Genomic DNA, 19,964 nt, shown 5'->3' with positions numbered 1-19,964 from the left:
TGATTATCTCTCTACACTAGTTTGGGGCTTCATAAAACGCCAACTTGACAAAGTGAGAATACATTTTTGATAGAAGCAATTGAAGCCCTCAGCTTTGGTGGGTAATGATTCTCTAGTCTGCGGTACCTACTGCTCATTACAACGGGTGCAAACAAAGGTTCTTAGCGCTAGCAGGGGGGCAGTGGGCCTTCCCTGGAGCAGTCTCCGGATGCAAGTTGAGTATCTTTCCTGTTTGGAGATTTAAACACTGACTCTGTGACCCTCCCAGGAATTCTAGAAACTATTTCACACTCCTTTAAAGGTTGCCTTTATATTTAAAGAAACTCAAGTGGGCTTGACTGTCCTCTACCGTCCATGTACTAAACCCAGGATCTTTCCTCAGCGTTTTGAATGTCTTAACCCCAGTGTTGTGCTCTCTGAGGATAATTCCTCCATTCTGATAGCTCATCCACTCAGCTACCATTTTCACGCTCTGCACAAAACAGACAGGAACATCTAGTTCTTCTGAGCATCTCTGGAATTGCTGAGTACTGATTCTCATCGCAGTAATTTCCACTCTAAGAAGAACCAACTGTAAGATCATTTTATTCTGCACTAAAGAGCACAGCTCACTTCCCAGCATCAAAAATTCTGTTATTAGTACGTATAGTCCTAATGTGGTATAAGTCACAGAACCAGCACTTTTATTTGCCATGTGTGAGGAGATAGTTCTCCCTCTTGGGTTCATACTTCCTTGAGTTTTATGTCAGCCTCATTAAAATAGACTCTTTTACTCAGAGGCAAAACATAGAACCTATTAAAATAAGGACAAATTTAAGACACTTTGAGAAAAACTGGAAGCATTTTGCCAAATAAGTAGTAGAAGAAAATTTATGAAACAGGCATTCGAAAAGACCGCCATAACAACCCAGAAATAATTTTTGGCCGACCAAGAGAAAAAGACATAGCATTCTACCGTTTCTGACACCTGATGTGTTTGTGTGCAAGAAAGGCTGGGTGGTTATTGATGCATCTGAGGATGTACAGACTGTATGCTAAATAGAAAACCGCCAAACACTGCAGAGTCCCCAGGGGGCACTGCCCTGGAACTAAGGCAGTAAGGAGGGGGGACACCCCAGTTCAGTCTTAACACAGGACAAACGACAGTGTGCACACGTGCTGCACAGTTCTATGGAATTAAAGGCATCTCCCAGTCCTTAGGGAGAAATAGAACATCAACCCTCTGCCACTGTATACATTTTAATCTCCAGAAAGATGATTTGAAATGTTCCCATTAAATATTCTAAACTAATAAATATTTGTATTTTCCATCAGCACTATATAAACAGTCCAAGCTGATTCATCGGTCTATTTAAAATGCATCTATATTTTGCTTCCATTTTAAAACTATTTTGTTTTTAGTCCATTAAAGTTGATTGGTGCCAATCTTTTTCTGTTTAAAAATTTAATGTTTTTTTTTTTTTTTTTTTTTTTCAGATCTCTGTCATTTTGCCAACTCTAAGTTCTGGTTTTGTGTCACTTTGTCAGCATTATTTCTTTCTGAATCCTTGAAAAATCCAAGGCTGTCATTTAAATGCGTTGCCAAGGGCATGTGGGAGGAGCTTCTGGGCTCTGGCGTTTCCTATGGCTCACACTGGTGAAGCCTGAACTGCATAAGGGTCCGGCATGCTCCACAACTATGTTTACGTCTTATTTCTCCTCTCTGGGGACCAGAGGCTTCGGGCTCATATTTAACTGTGCTGCCTGTGGGCTTGGCAAATCCTCTTATCCTCAAAGGCTCCCAAGATTGTGCCCTCTGGCCTGACCAGCATTCTAGCTCCTGGTCTCTCCCAATTGTGTTGTTAACTGTGAGAAGCCACCAGAGCACAGGCAGAAGACTGGTCCTCACCCGTTCGAGACATCGATAGTGTTATCACCCTGCCAGAAAGATGCAGCTAAGAATGTCATGTGACCATTGCTCCTTGTTTTCAGAGGTTGATCTGCCCACTTACAGAACCATCAATCCCAGTTAGTCCCAGTTGGTGAGATTTGTTCCAGGCATGCACCAGTAGGGTAACTTTTATCCGTGTGGAACAAAGCACCTGCCACCTGAACGTTTTGGCTTTTCAGCATCCACGGGTTTGCCTGCCATTCACAGTTACCTCCCGATACTTCCTCTTACAGCCTAGAACTGAGCAAGATTGAACTCTGGCTGTCGGTCTTCTGGTTGTTTCCTGTTCTCAGGATAGTTCAGTTTCAGACAATACCTTGTCATCCAAGGTGGCTCCCAGCTTCTTTATATCAAGTGAAAGAGTCAGAATGGGGTTATTCTCCACCGCAGACCCAGCTATAGAACTGCTGGTTTGCCAAAACCTGCACTCTGGGTTTGAGGTTTGTGGAGACTACTGGCTTTTCCTGAGGGGTGGACTACCAGTTTCTTTGCATCATGGTGATTTGGCCTGCCTTTTAGAGGAATCTTTTGCTCCCTTCTTCACAAGAATGCCACACAGCAGGCTCTGTGATCACCTTAGCTTCCTGTCCAAGAGTCTCCCGTTTGTTCCTCCCACTTTTCTGGCATCTTGCCGCTATTGAAAATTTCTGAACCTCTTCTTCTCGCCTTGATTTTGAAAGAATCTTTTTTGTTTTGTTCTGACTTCCTTCTTCTACCACATCGCATAGAGACGGCAGCCTCCGGACTGTCAGCTTTCTAGAAAGTTCCTCCAATACATTTTTTTCTTGAAGATTAGATTTCTCCGGCAATTTTTTTCAAAAACAGTTTTCCAAACTCTATGTAGCAGGTAGGCTGTGAGTCTGTGTGCATTGCGTGTACATGTTCATGAGGCTTGTGTATGGCTGTGTGCAGGTGTGCATTCACAAGTGTGCATTAGTGTGTGGAGGTCAGAGGTCAATGTCAGGTCAATCTACCTTAATCACTGTTTACCTTAGTTCTTCAGTCAGGTTCTCTTATGAAATCTGGAGCTCAGTCAGCATCCCCCTGGCTCTTACTCCCAAGTAACTGGGATTAAGTGCATGACACCCTGGCTGGATTTTTGTGGGTGCTGGGGACCTGAACTCTGCTCCTTAGGATTTTACACAATGAGTACTTTACCCACTGAGCCATATCCCCAGCACCTCGTTATTTTTTATTATTTATATTGTAACTTTTTATGGCCACCATAGGTATTTCAGTGCACAAAAATAATTGTCCGGTATCCAAATTAGGGTAAGGATTTTAATGTCTGCAAACACTTATCAATATTTTCATGAAAACAGTAAAAGTCCTCCTTTTCTTGCTTCTTTGAAATACATAGTCCACTGCCACCACATAAAGTCATCCCATGTGACCAATGCATGTTTGAAATCACCCTCCTTTTGTGGATTATTTCATTATAGAAATAAAAATTCACTTAGAAGTGAAAAAGGCTATCTCAGGGGAACCTAGCAGAAGCTGGACCAGATCCCTGGGTTCCTTCAGATGCTGGTAGTTCTTCTCCTTTTACTGTCTCTTGCTGTTGGCTTCACTTTCACTTCTCTCTGGGCCTTAGATTTCCCTAGCTCTGTCACACCAGTCACCAATTCTTGTCTTGGTGGTGCCTAATTCGATTTTTAACCTACTTGTGAATTAGTTTTTAAGATTACAACTTTTTGATCAGGACTCAGGAACTGCCCACAAATGGCTGAGTACCCAGAAGAGCCTCACAAGCTCTCTCCCTCCTGAGCCCATGGATAAGCCTCTCCCCTGCCACTGACTATCCAGGGAGAGACTGCCGGGAACTCTCAGGGCCCTGGTAGCATGTTACTGTCTAGGAACAGATCTGTTTCAACCCAGACACAAAGCCAGGTCTCTTCCATCAGGACTCAGGGCCTGCCCGCAGAGCAGACTGTTGAGTACTCAGAAGAGCCTTAGAAGTGCTCTCCCATCTAAGCCCAAAGAGACAGAGCCAGGTCACTGCCATCAGAACTCACTGCCTGACCACAAAAAGCTGAACACCAGGACCAGTCACCCTCCTGAGCCCACTGGCCCTCAGATCTGCAGGAGAGACAAGCTCTAGTCAGAGACAATAAAATCACCTAACATCACGGATAACAAGATGGCAAGAGGCAAGCGCAAGAACATAAGCAATAAAAAACGAAGACAACCTGGAGACATTAGAACCAAGTTCTCCCACCACAGCAAGTAGTGGACTTCTCAACACATCAGAAAAAAAAAAAAAAGATAAGGACTTAAAATTATACTTCATAACAATGATGGAAGTCCTTGAGAAGCACATAAATAACTCCTTTAAAGAATTACAGGAGAGCACATTATAAACCAGGAGAAGCCCTAAAAGAGGAAACACTTCAAGAGCTACAGGAAAACACAATCAAACAGGTGAAGAAATTAAAAATAGAAATAATAAATCACAAAAGGAGACAACCGTGGAGATAGAAAACCTAGGAAAGAAATCAGGAGTCACAGATGCAAGCATCACCAACAGATGAAAGAGAAGATTTCCGGGGCAGAAGACAACATAGAAAACATTGACACAACAGGTAGAAAAAAATGCAAAATCGAAAAGCTTCTAACCCAAAACATCCAGGAAATCCGGGACATAATGAGAAGACAAACCTAAGGATAATAGGTGTAGAATAGAGCAAAGACTCCCAAATTAATGCCCAGGAAATATCTTTAACAAAATTATAGAAGAAAACTTTCTTAACCTAAAGAAAGAAATGACAACGAACATACAAGAAGCCTACAGAACCCCAAATAGATTGGACCAGAAAAGAAATTCTTTCCGACACATAATAGTCAAAATAACAAATGTTCAAAACAAAGAAAGAATGCTAAAAGCAGTAAAATAAAAAGGTCAGGTAACATGCAAAGGCAGACCAATCAGAATCACACCAGACTTTTCAACAGACATTATGAAGGCTAGAAGATCCTGGACTGATGTCGTACAGACCCTAAGAAAACACAAATGCCAGCCCAGGTTACAATATCCAGCAAAACTCTCAATTACCACAGATGGAGAAACCAAGATATTTCAGGATAAAGAAAATTTACATAATATCTTTCTCAAATACAGCCCCACAAAGGATAATAGATGAAAAATTCCAACACAAGGTGTAAAACTACACCCTAGGAAAAGCAAGGAAATAATCTTCTTGCAGCAAACCAAAAAGAAAAAAATGCACAGAAACATAATTCTACCTCTAACAACAAAAATAATAGGAAACAACAATCACTATTCCTTAATATCTCTTAATATCAATGAACTCAATCCGCCAATAAAAAGACACAGACTATCAGACTGGTATGTAAACAGGACCAGGCATTTGCTGCATACAGGAAGCTTATTTCAGTGACAAAGACAGACACAACTTCAGAGTAAAAAGCTGGGAAAAAAAATTTTCAAGCAAATGGTCCCAAGAAACAAGATGCAGTAGCCATTAAAATATCAAATAAAATAGATTTTTAACCAAAAGTTATCAAAAAAGAAAAGGAAAGACACTTTTTACCCATCAAAGGAAAAAATCTCTCAAGACAAACTCAATACTGAACATCTATGCTTCAACTACAAGGCCACCCACATTAATAAAAGAAATTCTACTAAAGATCAAAGCACATATTGTATCACATACAATAGTAGTGGGAGACTTCAACACTCAACTCTTATCAATGGCCATATCATGAAAGCAGAAACTGAACAGAGAAATAGTGAAACAGCAGAAGTTATGAACCAATTGGATTTAACAAACATCTATAGAACATTTCATCCTAAAAAAAGAACACACCTTCTTCTCAGCATCTCACGGCACTTTCTTAAAAAGTGACCATATAGTTGGTCACAAAACAGGCCTCAGTAGATACAAGAACATTGAAATAATCTTATGCATCCTATCAAATAACCACGGACTAAGGCTGATCTTTAATAACAACAAAGACAACAAAAAGCCCACATACACATGGAAGCTAAACAATGTGCTACTCAATGATAACATGGTCAAGGAATAAATAAAGAAAGAAATTAAAGATTTTTTTAGAATTTAACGAAAATGAAAGCACAACATACCCAAACTTATGGGATGCAAAGAAAGCGGTTCTAAGAGGAAAACTCATAGTTCTGAGTGCCTCCAAAAAGAAACTAAAGAGAGCATACACAAGCAGATTGAGAGCTCACTTGAAAGCTTTAGAATAAAATGAAGAAGACTCACCCAAGAGGAGTAGGTAGCAGGAAATAATCAAACTCAAAGAAGAAATCAACCAAGTAGAAACAAAAAGAACGATACAAAGAATGAAAACCAGGAGCTGGTCCACTGAGAAAATCAACAAGATAAACCCTTATCAAGACTAACTAGAGGGCACAGAGAGAATATCCAAAATAACAAAATCAGAAATGAAAGGGGAGACATAACAACAGAAACTGAGAAAATCAAGAAATTATCAGATCTCACTACAAAAGCCTATACTCAACAAAATTGGTAAATCTAAAGGAAATGAACAACTTTCTAGATAGATACCAGGTGCCAAAGTTAAATCAGAATCAGATAAACTATCTAAACAGTCCCATAACACTTAAATAAATAGATGCAGTCATCAAAAGCCTCCCAACCAAAAAAATCCCTGGACCAGATCGCTTCAGTGCAGAATACTGTCAGAATTTCATAGAAGACCTAACACCAATACTCTTCAAAGTGTTCCACAAAATAGAAACAGAAGAAACACTACCCAGATCCTTCTTTGAAGCCACAATTATGCTCATTCCTAAACCATAGAAAAACCCTACAAAGAAAAGGAACTTCAGACCAAATTCTCTCATGAACATCGATGCAAAAATACTCAATAAAATTCTTGCAAACAGAATCCAAGAACACATCAAAACGACCATCATTACAGGGATGCAGGGATGGTTCAATATATTGAAATCCATTAATGTAATCCACTGTATAAACAAACTCAAAAAGAAAAACCACATGATTGTCTCACTAGATGCTGAGAAAGCATTTGACAAAATTCAATACCCCTTCATGTTAAAAGTCTGGGAAAGATCAGGAATTCAAGGCCCATACTTCAACATAGTAAAATCCATATACAGCAAAGGAATAGCCAATATTAAACTAAATGGTGAGAAACTTGAAGCAATCCCACTAAAATCAGGGACTAGACAAGGGTAACCACTCTCCCCCTACCCATTCTATATAGTACTGGAGTTCAGGGCCAGAGCAATTAGACAGCAAAAGGAACTCAAAGGGATACAAATTGGAAAGGAAGAAGTCAAAATATCACTATTTGCAGATGATATGATAGTATACTTAAATGTCCCCAAAAATTCCACCATATAATAACTTCAGCAAAGTGGCTGGATATAAAATTAAGTCACACAAATCAGTAGCTTTTCTCTACTCAGAGGATAAACATTCTGATGAAGAAATTAGGGAAAAGACACCCTTCACAATAGTCACAAACAATATGAAATGCCTTGGTGTGACCCTAACTGAACAAGTGAAAGATATGTATGACAAAATCTCTGAAGAAGGGAATTGAAAATCTTAGAAGATGGAAAGATCTCTCATGCTCATAGATTGGAATGATCAACATTGTAAAAATGGCCATCTTGCCTAAAACAATCTACAGATTCAATGCAATATCCACCAAAATTCCAACTCAATTCTTCATAGGGTTAGAAAGAGCAATTTGTAAATTCATTTGGAATAACAAAAAATCTAGCATAGCAAAACCTTTTCTCAATAATAAAAGAACCTCCAGGGGAATCACTATTCCTAACCTCAAGCTATATTGCAGATCATTCATGAAAGGAAAAAAAAAAAAAAAAAACCTGCATGGTATTGTTACAGACACAGGCAGGTAGATCAGTGGACTAGAATTGAAGACCCAGAAATGAACCCACACACATATGGTCACTTGATCTTTGACAAAGTAGCTAAAACCATCCAAATGTAAAAAGGACAGTCTCCTTAACAAATGGTGTTGGTCCAACTGGCAGTCAACAGGCAGAAGAATGCAAATCAATCCTTTCTTATACAAAGCTCAAGTGCAAGTAGATCAAAGACCTCACATAAAACCAGGTACACTGAAACTATTAGAAGAGAAAGTGGGGAAGAGCTTAGAATAGATAGGCACAGAGAAAATTTCCTGAACAGAGCTTATGCTTTAAGATCAAGAATTGACAAATGGGACCTCATGAAATTGCAAAGTTTCTGTAAGGCTAAGGACATTGAAATAAGACAAAACGATAGCCAACAGTTTGGGAAAGGATCTTTACTAATTCTACATCGAACAGAGGGCTAATATCCAATATATATAAAGAACTCAAGAAGCCTAGACTCCAGAGAATCAAATAATTCTATTAAAAATGGGGATACAGAGATAAACAAAGAATTCTTAACTGAGAATACTGAATGGCCAAGAAGCACCTAAAGAAATGATCAACATCCTTAACCATCAGGGAAATACATATTAAAACAACCCTGAGTTCCACCTCATTCCAGTCAGAGTAGCTAAGATCAAAAACTCAGATGCCAGCAGATGCTGGTGAGGATGTGAAGAAAGAGAAACACTCCTTTATTGTTGGTGGGGTAGTAAGCTGGTACAACTACTCTGGAAATCAGTCTGGTGGTTCCTGAGAAAATTGAACATAGTACTACCTGAAGACCCAGCTATTCCACTCCTGGGCATATACCCAAAAGTTGCTCCAACATATGTCAAGGACACATGCTCTACCATGTTCATAGCATTTTTATTTATAATAGCCAGAAGCTAGAAAGAACCCAGATGTCCTTCAATAGAGAAATGGATACAGAAATTTTGGTACATTTACACAGTGTTTTAGCTATTAGAAACAATGACTTTAGGAATTTCCTAGGCAAGTGGATGGAGCTAGAAACTGTCATTCTGAATAAGGTAACCCTGTCACAAACCCACCCCCCCAAAAAAACAAAACAAAACAAAACAAAAAACAAAAAACAAGAACAAAAAAACAAAAACAAGAAAACATGATATGCAGTCACTGATACGCAGATACTAGCCCCAAAAAGCTCTGAATACCTAAGAAACAATTCAGAGACCTTATGAAGTTCAAAAAGAAGGAAGTCCAGAACCTGGATCCCTCAGTTTCTCTTAAAAGGGAGAACAAAATACTCACGGAAAAAATGCAAGGTCAAATAGAGGAGCAGGGATTTAAGAAAAGATCATCCAGAGACTGCCTCACCTGGGGATCCTCCCCATATGTAGCCACCAAACCCAAGCACTATTGCTGATACCAAGAAGTGCTTACTGGCAGGAACCAGATATGGATGTCTCCACAGAGGCTCTGCCAGAGTCATACAGATACAGATGAGGATGCATGCAGCTAACCATCGGTCTGAATATGGGGAATTCCCAATGATGGAACTAGAGAAAGGACTGAAAAGGTTTGTAACCTCATGGGAAGAACAACATTATCAACCAACCCAACCCTCCACAACTCCCACTAAACACCAACCATTGAGCACAAATGGAGAGACCCATGACTCCAGTTGCATATTTAACAGAGGATAGCAGTGTCTGGCATCAATGGGAGAAGAGGCCTTTGGTCCTGTTAAGGCACGTTTTCTCAGTGTAGGGGAATGCCAAAGCACTGAGGTGGAGAGGGTGATTGGGAGAGGGAGGAGCACCTTCATAAAATCAGGTGGAGGGGGAGGGGAAGAGGAGAGGGGTGGGGGATAACATTTGAAATGTAAATACAGAGGATATCCAATAAAGTAATTTTAAAAAGATTAAAACATTTTTTGTATAATTTTGAAATTCCCTTTTAAAATGAAGTTTGGTCCTTGGATTAATATAATACTTAAGACCATATATGATATATATATGTATATATATATATATATATATATATATATATATATATATATATATATATATATAACCTTGTATCAATAATAACTCTGTAACTTGAGATAAGTTCCTTAATCTCTTTGCTCCAATTTCCTCATATACACGTAGGAAGACTATCTCATGTACATGGAAGAATCCTGTTAAAAAGATTAAATGTGTTAATCTGTTCAGTGTGTGTAAAAGGCTCTTCAGCATGTGCCTGGCTTTTGGGACACCAGCATCACCAGCATCATATGTGGCAGCTTCACTTTTCCTGCCTCCCACTCTGTCTCCATTTCTTTAGCTTCATCATTTTAAAGCCTTTCTCTGGCTGTTCTTCTCCAGGTCCTGTCTTTAGAACCTCAGGCTTGTCTCTCCTTTAGAGGCCTCTTGTTTGGTGGGGCTTCAGAGCGTCTGTTCTCCCACATCTTTGTGTGGCTTTCTATACCAGGAAAGCTGGGGTTGCTTCCGATTGAAAACTACATTTTTCTGTCTATAGTTCACAATGGGAGTCCCTGAAATGCAAACTCAAACTCCAGGCCCTATGTAAAGCATGGATCTGGGTTTTCTTAGGGCCTTCCATTTCCCTTCTAGAAACCAGGCAAAGAAAAACTGCATCCTGAGCATCTCTTGTACGGGCAGCAGACAGTTTGTTGTGTCCTAACAGCAAGAGCTTCACTTCCCCAGACAAGGGACCTCCTGTCTCCACAGGATTAGCAGATACACCATTAGGTCTCAGTTCTGTCTGTAAAGCCCACCACCCACACCATTGTTTGATCCACTTCCAAAAGCATTCTGTGTTTTTGCAGACATTTGTAGGCTCCACCTTCCCCACTTGTTCATAGGGTCCAACTTCAGGACCCTGTTGACTTTACCCTTCTCCAGATGCCTTTTCATACCCATCTTCTTGCCTGTGACTCTTTCTCTCACCCCACCTCTTCATTTTTCTTACTGACTTCCTTTTCTTAACACCAATTTCTTTCCTCCTCTGGCTATACATTTGGTCCCCCTGAATCTCACATGAAATGACAACTGGAAAAGAGAAGTTGTATCATGAGATGGCTTTTTATCGTGGGTGGGACTAAAAGCATTTATACCAAGGACGATACATATTGGGCTATGGCGGGGAAATGTCATTTAAACCCACAAATTTTGATCCCGTAGAAATAGATTCCAATGCCTTTCTTTGCTGTTTTCTCCAGTAAGTCAATTAGATTTAATCATCCCCTCTGATAGCTGCTGATATGTAAGTCATATCTTCTCACAGAGTTCCTAACTCCGATGAAGTATGCCTTGAAAAATGACTTTGGTCAGATACATTATATTGAGCCAGGGGGTTGGGACCGGCTGATGCAAAGCTCAAGGCTCCATGCAGACGTCTTGATGTATCAGAAGTAGGTATCAGTCCACTCTCCCTGCTGGGATCCAGCCTGTTTGCTGTGGCTCCCCAGCCTAAGGAAATATTGCAGAGCCATTTCTTTGACATGTAGAAATACCAGTTAGACATGAACTTTCTCCCTAGAAATCTATAAAGCTTGTGGTTATTATTAAAATCACCAAAAAAAAGACTGAACCTTTTACTTATAACAGTATATATTTCTGTTATGTACATCTGCATGTGAGTGTGCATTCACATGCATGTGTGCAAGTGTGTGTGTGTGTGTGTGTGTGTGTGTGTGTGTGTTTATGGGCAGGCATCTGAATGGAAAAACCATTTTTAACATTCAACACTTTCTGTATGGACATTCACATTTATTCCTAACCATAGTCACAACCTCTAGAACTCAAAATGAAAAATCTGTATTTGTTCAGCAAGAACCACCACCCCTCCCCTCAGACCCGACACCATTATTCTACCCGCTCTTTCTCCAAGTTTGATTATGCTAAGAACATCACATATCAATGGAATCATACAGTAAGTATTCTTTGGTGGCTGACTTATTTCACTTAGCACGATGTCCTAGAGGTTCCACCATGCTGCAGCACACATCAGAATGTCCCCAAGGGTTCACTTTTTAATGAGCTGTGTGATTTATGCATACAGTGTTTGAAAAGCTAAATTTGTGTTAACCAAGTTGCCACCAGAATCTCCTCTGCGGATATGCTGACGTCATTGCTGGCATCTCTTACTCATCGGCCCTTTGAAAGTCACTCTACTGTAACTGCCAGCATAGCTCTGTCACATTCGGACTTTCTTTGGCGTCTCAGCAAGAGGAGACTTTGGAACACATCATCTTTACATTGAAAAAAAAATTTATTCTGAAATTGAGAAACTGACCTATAAAGTGACAGTTTGAAGCCATTTGCTCTGTGGTGTGTGTGTGTGTGTGTGTGTGTGTGTGTGTGTGTGTGTGATTTATGTAAACAGCAACAATAATGAATTTGGAGGAGTTATCTAAATTCCCTTTAGGCACTAAAGGATGTAGGTGGTCCAGTCTTAGTTCCCTGAACTCAGACAAATTTTCTTGCTGGAGGCTCCTATCTTGCTCTCCTCCTCCCTCCCACATATCCCCTACAGACACCTGACTGCTGCTACTTCATATCTTTTAATGATACACACACACACACACACACACACACACACACACACACACACACACACACACACCTTTGCCTGCACAGTAAGTCCAATCACTTTATAGAGCATATAACTCAAATTACCTGTCCAGATCCAGAAAGGAGGAGTCATTATTTTTCATGCCTCCTACTTCTCATCCATTTTTACCTCCTTGCTTGGAGTTCTCATCAAAATTAGGCCTTAAGTAAAGTTCATCTCAAATGGTCACTTTGTCCAAACACCCTCCCAAATCTACATGGTCATTTCTTTCTTTCTTTTTTTCATTCTATTCACAGTGACTCACCTGTCAGTCTCGGGGCTTCAAGTATAGAAGGCGGTAACTGCTCAACAGAAGTGATCATCTTGCTGTCTAACAATATCTAACCTTGTGACTTACAAGCATTGATTCATTTTTTTTAATTGAACAACTTTATTTTTTAAAAAAAGATAAATGTACAGATTTTAAAAGCATTTTTCATAAAAGTATATAAATACATTTTTGTCAGTACTTGATTTTTTTAAAGCTTTGATAGTGTGCATTAAAATCTTACTAGTTACAGTGAGCATAAAATACATATAAAACAAGATTTTATTGATATGTAAAGATTGAGCATAATGATTTTTCATCTTTTTTTTTTGGCCTTTGTTTTTCTTGAACTTCATATAGTCTGTGAATTGTTTCTGGAGTGTTCAGAGCTTTCTGGGGTTAGTATCCAATTATCAGTGACTGCATATTATATCTGTTCTTTGGTGACTAGGTTATCTCACTCAGGATGAAATTCTCTACATGCATCCATTTTCTTAAGAATTTCATAAAGTCATTGTTTCTGATAGTACTCCATTGTGTAAATATACCACAATTTTTGTATCCATTCATCTACTGAAGGACATCTGGGTTCTTTCCAGCTACTAGTTATTATAAATAAGGCTGCAATGAACATTGTGGTGCATGTGTCTTTGTTGTATATTGGAGCATCTCTGGGGTATATGCCCAGAAGTGGAATAACTGGGTCTTCAGGTAGTACTATGTCCAATTTTCTCAGGAACCGCCAGACTGATTTCCAGAGTGGTTGTACCAGTTTACAACCCCACCAACAGTGGAGAAGTGTTCCTCTTTCTCCGAATCCTCGCCAGCATCTGCTGTCATCTGAATTTTTTATCTTGGCCATTCTGACTGGAGTGAGGTGGAATCTCAGGGGTTTTTTGATTTGCATTTCCCAGATGACTAAGGATGTCAAGCACTTCCTTAGATTCTTCTCAGCCACTCGATATTCATCAATTGAGAATTTTTTGTTTAGCTCTGTACCCCATTTTTTAATAGGGTTGTTCGATTCTCTGGTGTCTAACTTCTTGCGTTCTTTATATACCTTGGATATTAAGCCTCTACTGATGTGGGGTTGGTTAAGATCTTTTCCCAATCTGTGGGCTGCCATTTTGTTTTCTTGACAGTGTCCTTAGCCTTACAAAAACTTTGCAATCTCATTAAGTCCCAATTGTTTATATTTGACCTTAGAGCAGGAGCCATTGGTGTTCTGTTCAGGAAATATTCTCCTGTGCCTTTGTGTTCTAAGGTTTTTCCTACTTTCTCTTCTAATACGTTCAGTGTACCTGGTTTAATGTGGAGATCTTTGATCCACTTTCACTTCAGCTTTGTACAAGGAGATAAGAAAGGGTCTGTTTTCATTCTTCTGCATGCTGAGTGCCACTACAACAAACACCATTTGTTGAATAGGCTGTCCTTTTGCCGTTGAATGTTTACAACTCCTTTGTCAAAAATAAAGTGACATATACATGAAGGCTAATTTATGGATCTTCTATTCTACTCCATTGATCCATGTGCCTATCTATCTCTGTACCAGTACCATGCAGTTTTTAACACAATTGCCTTGTACTAATTACTCCAGCCAGGACTTCCAGTACTATGTTGAATAGGTGGGGGAAGATTGCGCAGCCTTGTCTGGTCCCTGATTTTAGTGGGATTGCTTCAAGTTTCCAACCCTTAAGTTTGATGTTGGCTATTGGTTTGCTGTATATTGCTTTTATTATGTTTAGGTATGGGCCTTGGATTCCTGTTCTTTCCAAGACTTTTAACATGAAGGGGTGTTGAATTTTGTCAAATGCTTTCTCAGCATCTAGTGAGATGACCATCTGTTCTTTTTTCTTTGAGTTTGTTTATATGATAGAATAAGTTGATGGATTTCTGGATATTAAATCATCCCTGCATCCCAGGGATGAAGCCTACTTGATCATGGTGAATGATCGCTTTGTTTAAATGTGTTCCTGAATTCGGTTTGCAAAGATTTTGTTGAGTATTTTTGCATCAATGTTCATAGGTGAGATTGGTCTGAAGTTCTCTTTCCTTGTAGGGTCTTTGTGTGGTTTAGGAACAAGGGTTATTGTGGCCTCGAAAGATGAGTTAGGTAGTGTTCCATCTGACTCTATTTTGTGCAATAATTTGGAGAGTATTGGTATTAGGTAGTCAATAAATGTCTGATAGAATTCTGCACTGAACCCATCTGGACCTGGGCTTTTTTTGGTTGGGAGGCTTTTGATGACTGCTTCTATTTCTTTAGGTGTTATGGGATCATTTAGGTGGTTTACCTGGTCCTGGTTTAACTTTAGTATCTTGTATCTGTCTAGGAATTCATCCATTTTCTCCAGATTTTCCAGCTTTGTTGAGTATAGGCTTTTGTAGTAGGATCTGATGATTTCTTGAATTTCCTCAGTTCCAGTTGTTATGTCTCCAATTTCCTTTCTAATTTTGTTAATTTGGATACTCTCTATGCCCGCTAGTTAATCTGGCTAAGGGTTTATCAATCTTGTTAATTTTCTCAAAGAACCAGCTCTTGGTTTTGATGATTCTTTGAATGGTTCTTTTTGTTTCTATTTGGTCAGTTTCTGATCTGAGTTTGTTTATTTCTTACTTCTTGGGTGAATCAGCTTCCTTTTGTTCTAGAGCTTTCAACTGTGCCGACTAGTTGCTAGTGTATGCTCTCTCCAGTTTCTTTTTGAAAGCACTCAGAGCTATGAGTTTTCCTCTCAGTAGTGTTTTTATTGCATCACATAGGTTTGAATATGTTGTGTTTTAATTTTCATTAAATTCTAGAAAATCTTTAATTTCTTTCTTTATTTCTTCTTTGACCATGGTATCGTTTAATAGAGCATTGTTTAGTTTCCATGTGTATATGGGCTTTTTGTTGTCTTTGTTGTCATTAAAGACCAGCCTTAGTTTATGGTGATCTGATAGGATGCATGGGAGTATTTCAATCTTCTTATATCTATTGAGGCTTATTTTGTGACCGATTATATGGTCAGTTTTGGAGAAGGTGCCATTAGGTGCTGAGACGAAGGTGTATTCTTTTGTTTTAGGATAAAATGTTCTGTAGATGTCTATTAATTCCAATTGATTCATTACCTCTGCTAGTTTCACTGTGTCCTTGTTCAGTTTCTGTTTCCATGATCTGTCCATTGGTGAGAGTGGGGTGTTGAGGTCTCCCACTATTATTGTGTGTGGTACAATGTATCTTTTGAGCTTTAGCGTGGTTTCTTTTATGAATATGGCTGCTCTTGTATTTGGAGCATATATATTAAGAATTAAGAATCACTCCTGACAAATTTTCCCTGTAATGAGTAAAAAGTGTCCTTCCCTATCTTTTTTGACAACTTTTGGTTGAAAATCTACTTTATTCTATATTAGAATGGCTACTCCAGCTTGTTTCTTGGGGACGTTTGTTTGGAAGTATTTTTTCCAACCTTTTACTCTGAGGTAGTGCCTGTCTTTGTCTCTGAGATGAGTCTCCTGTATGCAGCAAAATGCTGGATTCTGTTTATGTATCCAGTCTGATAGCCTATATCTTTTTATTGGGAAATTCAGTCCATTTATGTTAGGAGATATTAAAGAATAGTGATTCCTATTTCCTGCTATTTTGCTTTTAGAGGTAGAATTGTGCCTGTGTGTCTTTCTTCTTTTAGTTGTCTTGCTTAGGTATTTTTTTGTTTTTACTAGGATGTAGGTTTCCTCCTTGTATTGGGTTTTCCACCTATAATTTGTTGTAGTGCTGGGTTTGTGGTCAGATATTGTGTAAATTTAGTTTTGTCTTGGAATATCTTGGTCTCTCCATCTATGGTGATTGAGAGTTTTGCCTGGTATAGCAGCTTGGGCTGACACTTGTGTTCTCTTAGGGTCTGCACAATATCTGTCCAGGATCTTCTAGCTTTCATAGTCTCTGTTGAGGATTCAGTTGTGATTCTGATTGGTCTGCCTTTATATGTTACATGACTTTTTTCCTTTACTGCTTTTAGTATTCTTTCTTTGCTTTGGGCACTTGGTAGTTTGACTATTATGTGTCGGGAGGAATTTCTTTTCTGGTCCACTCTACTTGGAGTTCTGTAGGCTTCTTTTATGCTCATGGTCATCTCATTCTTAAGGGTAGGGAAGTTTTCTTCTACAATTTTGTTGAAGATATTTACTGTGCCTCTTAGTTAATATTTTTCTCCGTCTTCTATTCCTATTATTCTTAGGTTTGGTCTTCTCATTTTTTTCTGGTCTCCTGGACATTTTGGGTTAGAAACATTTTGGCTTTTGCATCTTCTCTGACTGTTTTGTCTATGTTTTCAATGTTGTCTTTGCCCCCTGAGATTCTCTCTTCCATCTCTTGTAGTCTGTTGGAGATGCTTGCATCTGTGACTCCTTTTTTTTTTTTTTTTTTTTTCTTTTTTTTTTTTGGTTTTCCACCTCCACGGTTGTCTCTTTTAGTGTTTTTTTTTTTTTTTTATTGTTTCCATTTCCATTTTCATTTCCTTCTTAAATTCCTTCATCTCTTTGGTTCTGTTTTCCTCTAGTTCTTTGATTTCTTTGAGTGTTTTTTGTGTGTCCTCTTTAAAAGCTTCTATTTCTTTATATTTTTCCTCTCGTTCTTGTTTAAGGATCTCCATCATCATCTTGAGGTATGATTTCGGACCTGAGTCTTCTTTTTCTGGAGTGTTTGGCATTCCGCTGTTTTCTGTGATGGGAGAGCTGGGTTCTGATGTTGCCAGGTTGTGTTGGTTTCCATTGGGTACGTTCTTTGGCTTTCCTCTTTCCATCATGTTGTCTGTGATTATATGTGGTCTTGTTGTCAGTGTCAGTGATTGGTTCCTGTCTCTCCCATGTACCTGGCCTGTGTCCCTGAATCTCCTCTGTTCCTGGTAACTAATGGCCTGAGCATTTGGTCTGCATGCACGGGCCCTCCGGGTGGAAACTGAGTCCCTCAGGCAGAGTTCCTGCTCCCCTGAATCAATCAGTGGGTAGCAGTTTCTGGGTTCTAGACCCAGACCTCTCTGCTCCCCTGCTACTCGAGAGCTGTCTCGCCAGGCCTGTGTCCCTGGATCTCCTGTTTCTTGTCATAAGCATTGGTTTTTAAGATGTGTGTTTGTTCTGCACCTCGCTTGCTTGCCTGGACCCATACCATTAAAGCTTTAGAACAATCAAAGAAATAGTTCTATCTGGGTCAAGTCTTCTGGGATCTCGATGGAAAGAAGGCAAACAGTGCTGACAAGCAGCCCAAGAGGTACAGGAAACAGGTCTGGGTAGGTGCATGGTACTTATGCTGACCTTTTGCCCAAAGTGAGGCCCTGCCTGACAGGCTTTTTGCTCTTTTGTAAAGAGATTTATTTATTGATTATTTATATGAGCTGTATATGTATTTATTTGTGTCTTCAAACACACCACAAGAGAGCATTAGATCCTGTTATAGATGGTTGTGAGCCACCATGTAGTTGCTGGGATTTGAACTCAGGACCTTCAATAGAACAGTCAGTACTCTTAACTGCTGAGCCATCTCTCTACCCCATCTTCTTGTTTTTATTTTATCATTGTTTTGTGGTTTTTAATGTGGGTGGAGAGGAGTGAGGCAGGGGTTGGATATAGCACCGAAGTGGCGTTTCTCTCAGATGAAAAAGTATAACCTATATTTTTAAAGATGTGTTCTTTATGAATGGGAGGCAGGACAAGATGGAAGGACTCAGATAATTTTTTTACTCTGGAATAGCCACAGTGCTTCAAATTGTTAACAAATAAGCTTGTATAGAAGACAAGACATTTTCATAGAAAACTTAAATTTTGAGAAAAACAGGCACGATCCTAAATTACCAATTGGCAGGGTAATTCTAGACTGATTCTCCACAAAATATATGATCCTGGTTTCAAGGTTGTTCGCTTAGTGAATTTTAAAACTACTTGATACTCATAAAAGATTATTAATATTACATTTAATGTTTCAGAAGAAAAAGCAGTTAAATGGTGGGGGTTTGTTCTCGGGGGAAATTGATATGCTCCACTTGTAGAAACATGAATGTTAAATTGATCCTATATTGAATGACATCTACTGGGAAGAGTGCATCTGAAGTGTTGAGATCACTGAGAAGTGAATAAGGAAGCAGACTGAAAATTACAAATGTTTCTGGATATTCATTTTAGGAGAGGCTATAATGAAGACCCTACTATTATTTTAGGATTCCTGAAAGATAAAGTTGTAAAGGAATGAAGGTTGTATGTACACACACACAATCTTTAAAGGGAACCAAAGGAAAACTTATTAGCAAGATCAGTTTGTTTGGCTCTAAATCTGATATAAAGATGGTAGACCAGATCTTCAAAACATCTACTTATAATATGTCCAGAGGCATGCTGGATCCTGCAGAGGAACAGCATTGCTTTATGAAACTCAGTATGTGTTAGGCAATTTTAATTTCTTTCCATGAGAAAAGACAGAACTTGTGCCTTAGAGGCAAGCAATGGAGTCCATTTGTCTTTTACTCAAGTTTTCCTGTCTACCCAACATGTGATGCCTGTTAGCAAAATTAGTTGAGCATTACGTTTCTAAAGCTGCAGTCCTTGTAGAGACTGTGAGAATTATTAAGTGCAAGCACATTTCCTTATAGAAAAGGTCATAACTTAAGTTATTATTGAGTTATAGTTATATAAGCTTCTTATGTCATTAATCTGTATAGGCAATAATGCACACATATATGCTTAATGCATCCAGCCTTACTATGCACTAGTCAGTGGCTGGAATATAAAGAAGTTATAAAGATACTATCCCTGGTGTCAAGGTGTTGCTCTTCTGACAGCCACTCCATTGGAGAATGGCTCAAAGGCATTTAGTAGTTCAGATGGAGGGGCACGTGCTGGGCACATTCTTCAAAATCAATGGCTGCCTCCCCTGCTATGCTTTACCATAGACCTGCCCACTTTCAATGACTTGTACTATGTTGGTCTGAGTGAGGCCTCAGGCAGTGTTTTTGAAAGGTTTTCCTGACAGATCCTAATATGCCTCTATGCTGAGAACCACAAGACAGCATCCTGGAGCGAATCAATTGAAACCCATACCCTGCTCATTCCAGTCAGAATTTCTAAGGGAAGTGCTCTGGCAGACACACATTCCTCACTTGACAAACATGCATTTGAGCAATTACCTATTTTAGGTACCCAGAGTACAGCGCAGCAGTAAGTAAAGCAGATGTAGTCTCTGCCCTTCAGATCTTACTGTCAAGTCATTAACCACCCATTACACAGTGAGCCAAGTCACA

The sequence above is a fragment of the Micromys minutus genome (assembly GCF_963924665.1).
Source record: "Micromys minutus genome assembly, chromosome: 13".
Taxonomy (NCBI): domain Eukaryota; kingdom Metazoa; phylum Chordata; class Mammalia; order Rodentia; family Muridae; genus Micromys; species Micromys minutus.
This window is presented reverse-complemented; position numbering follows the sequence as displayed.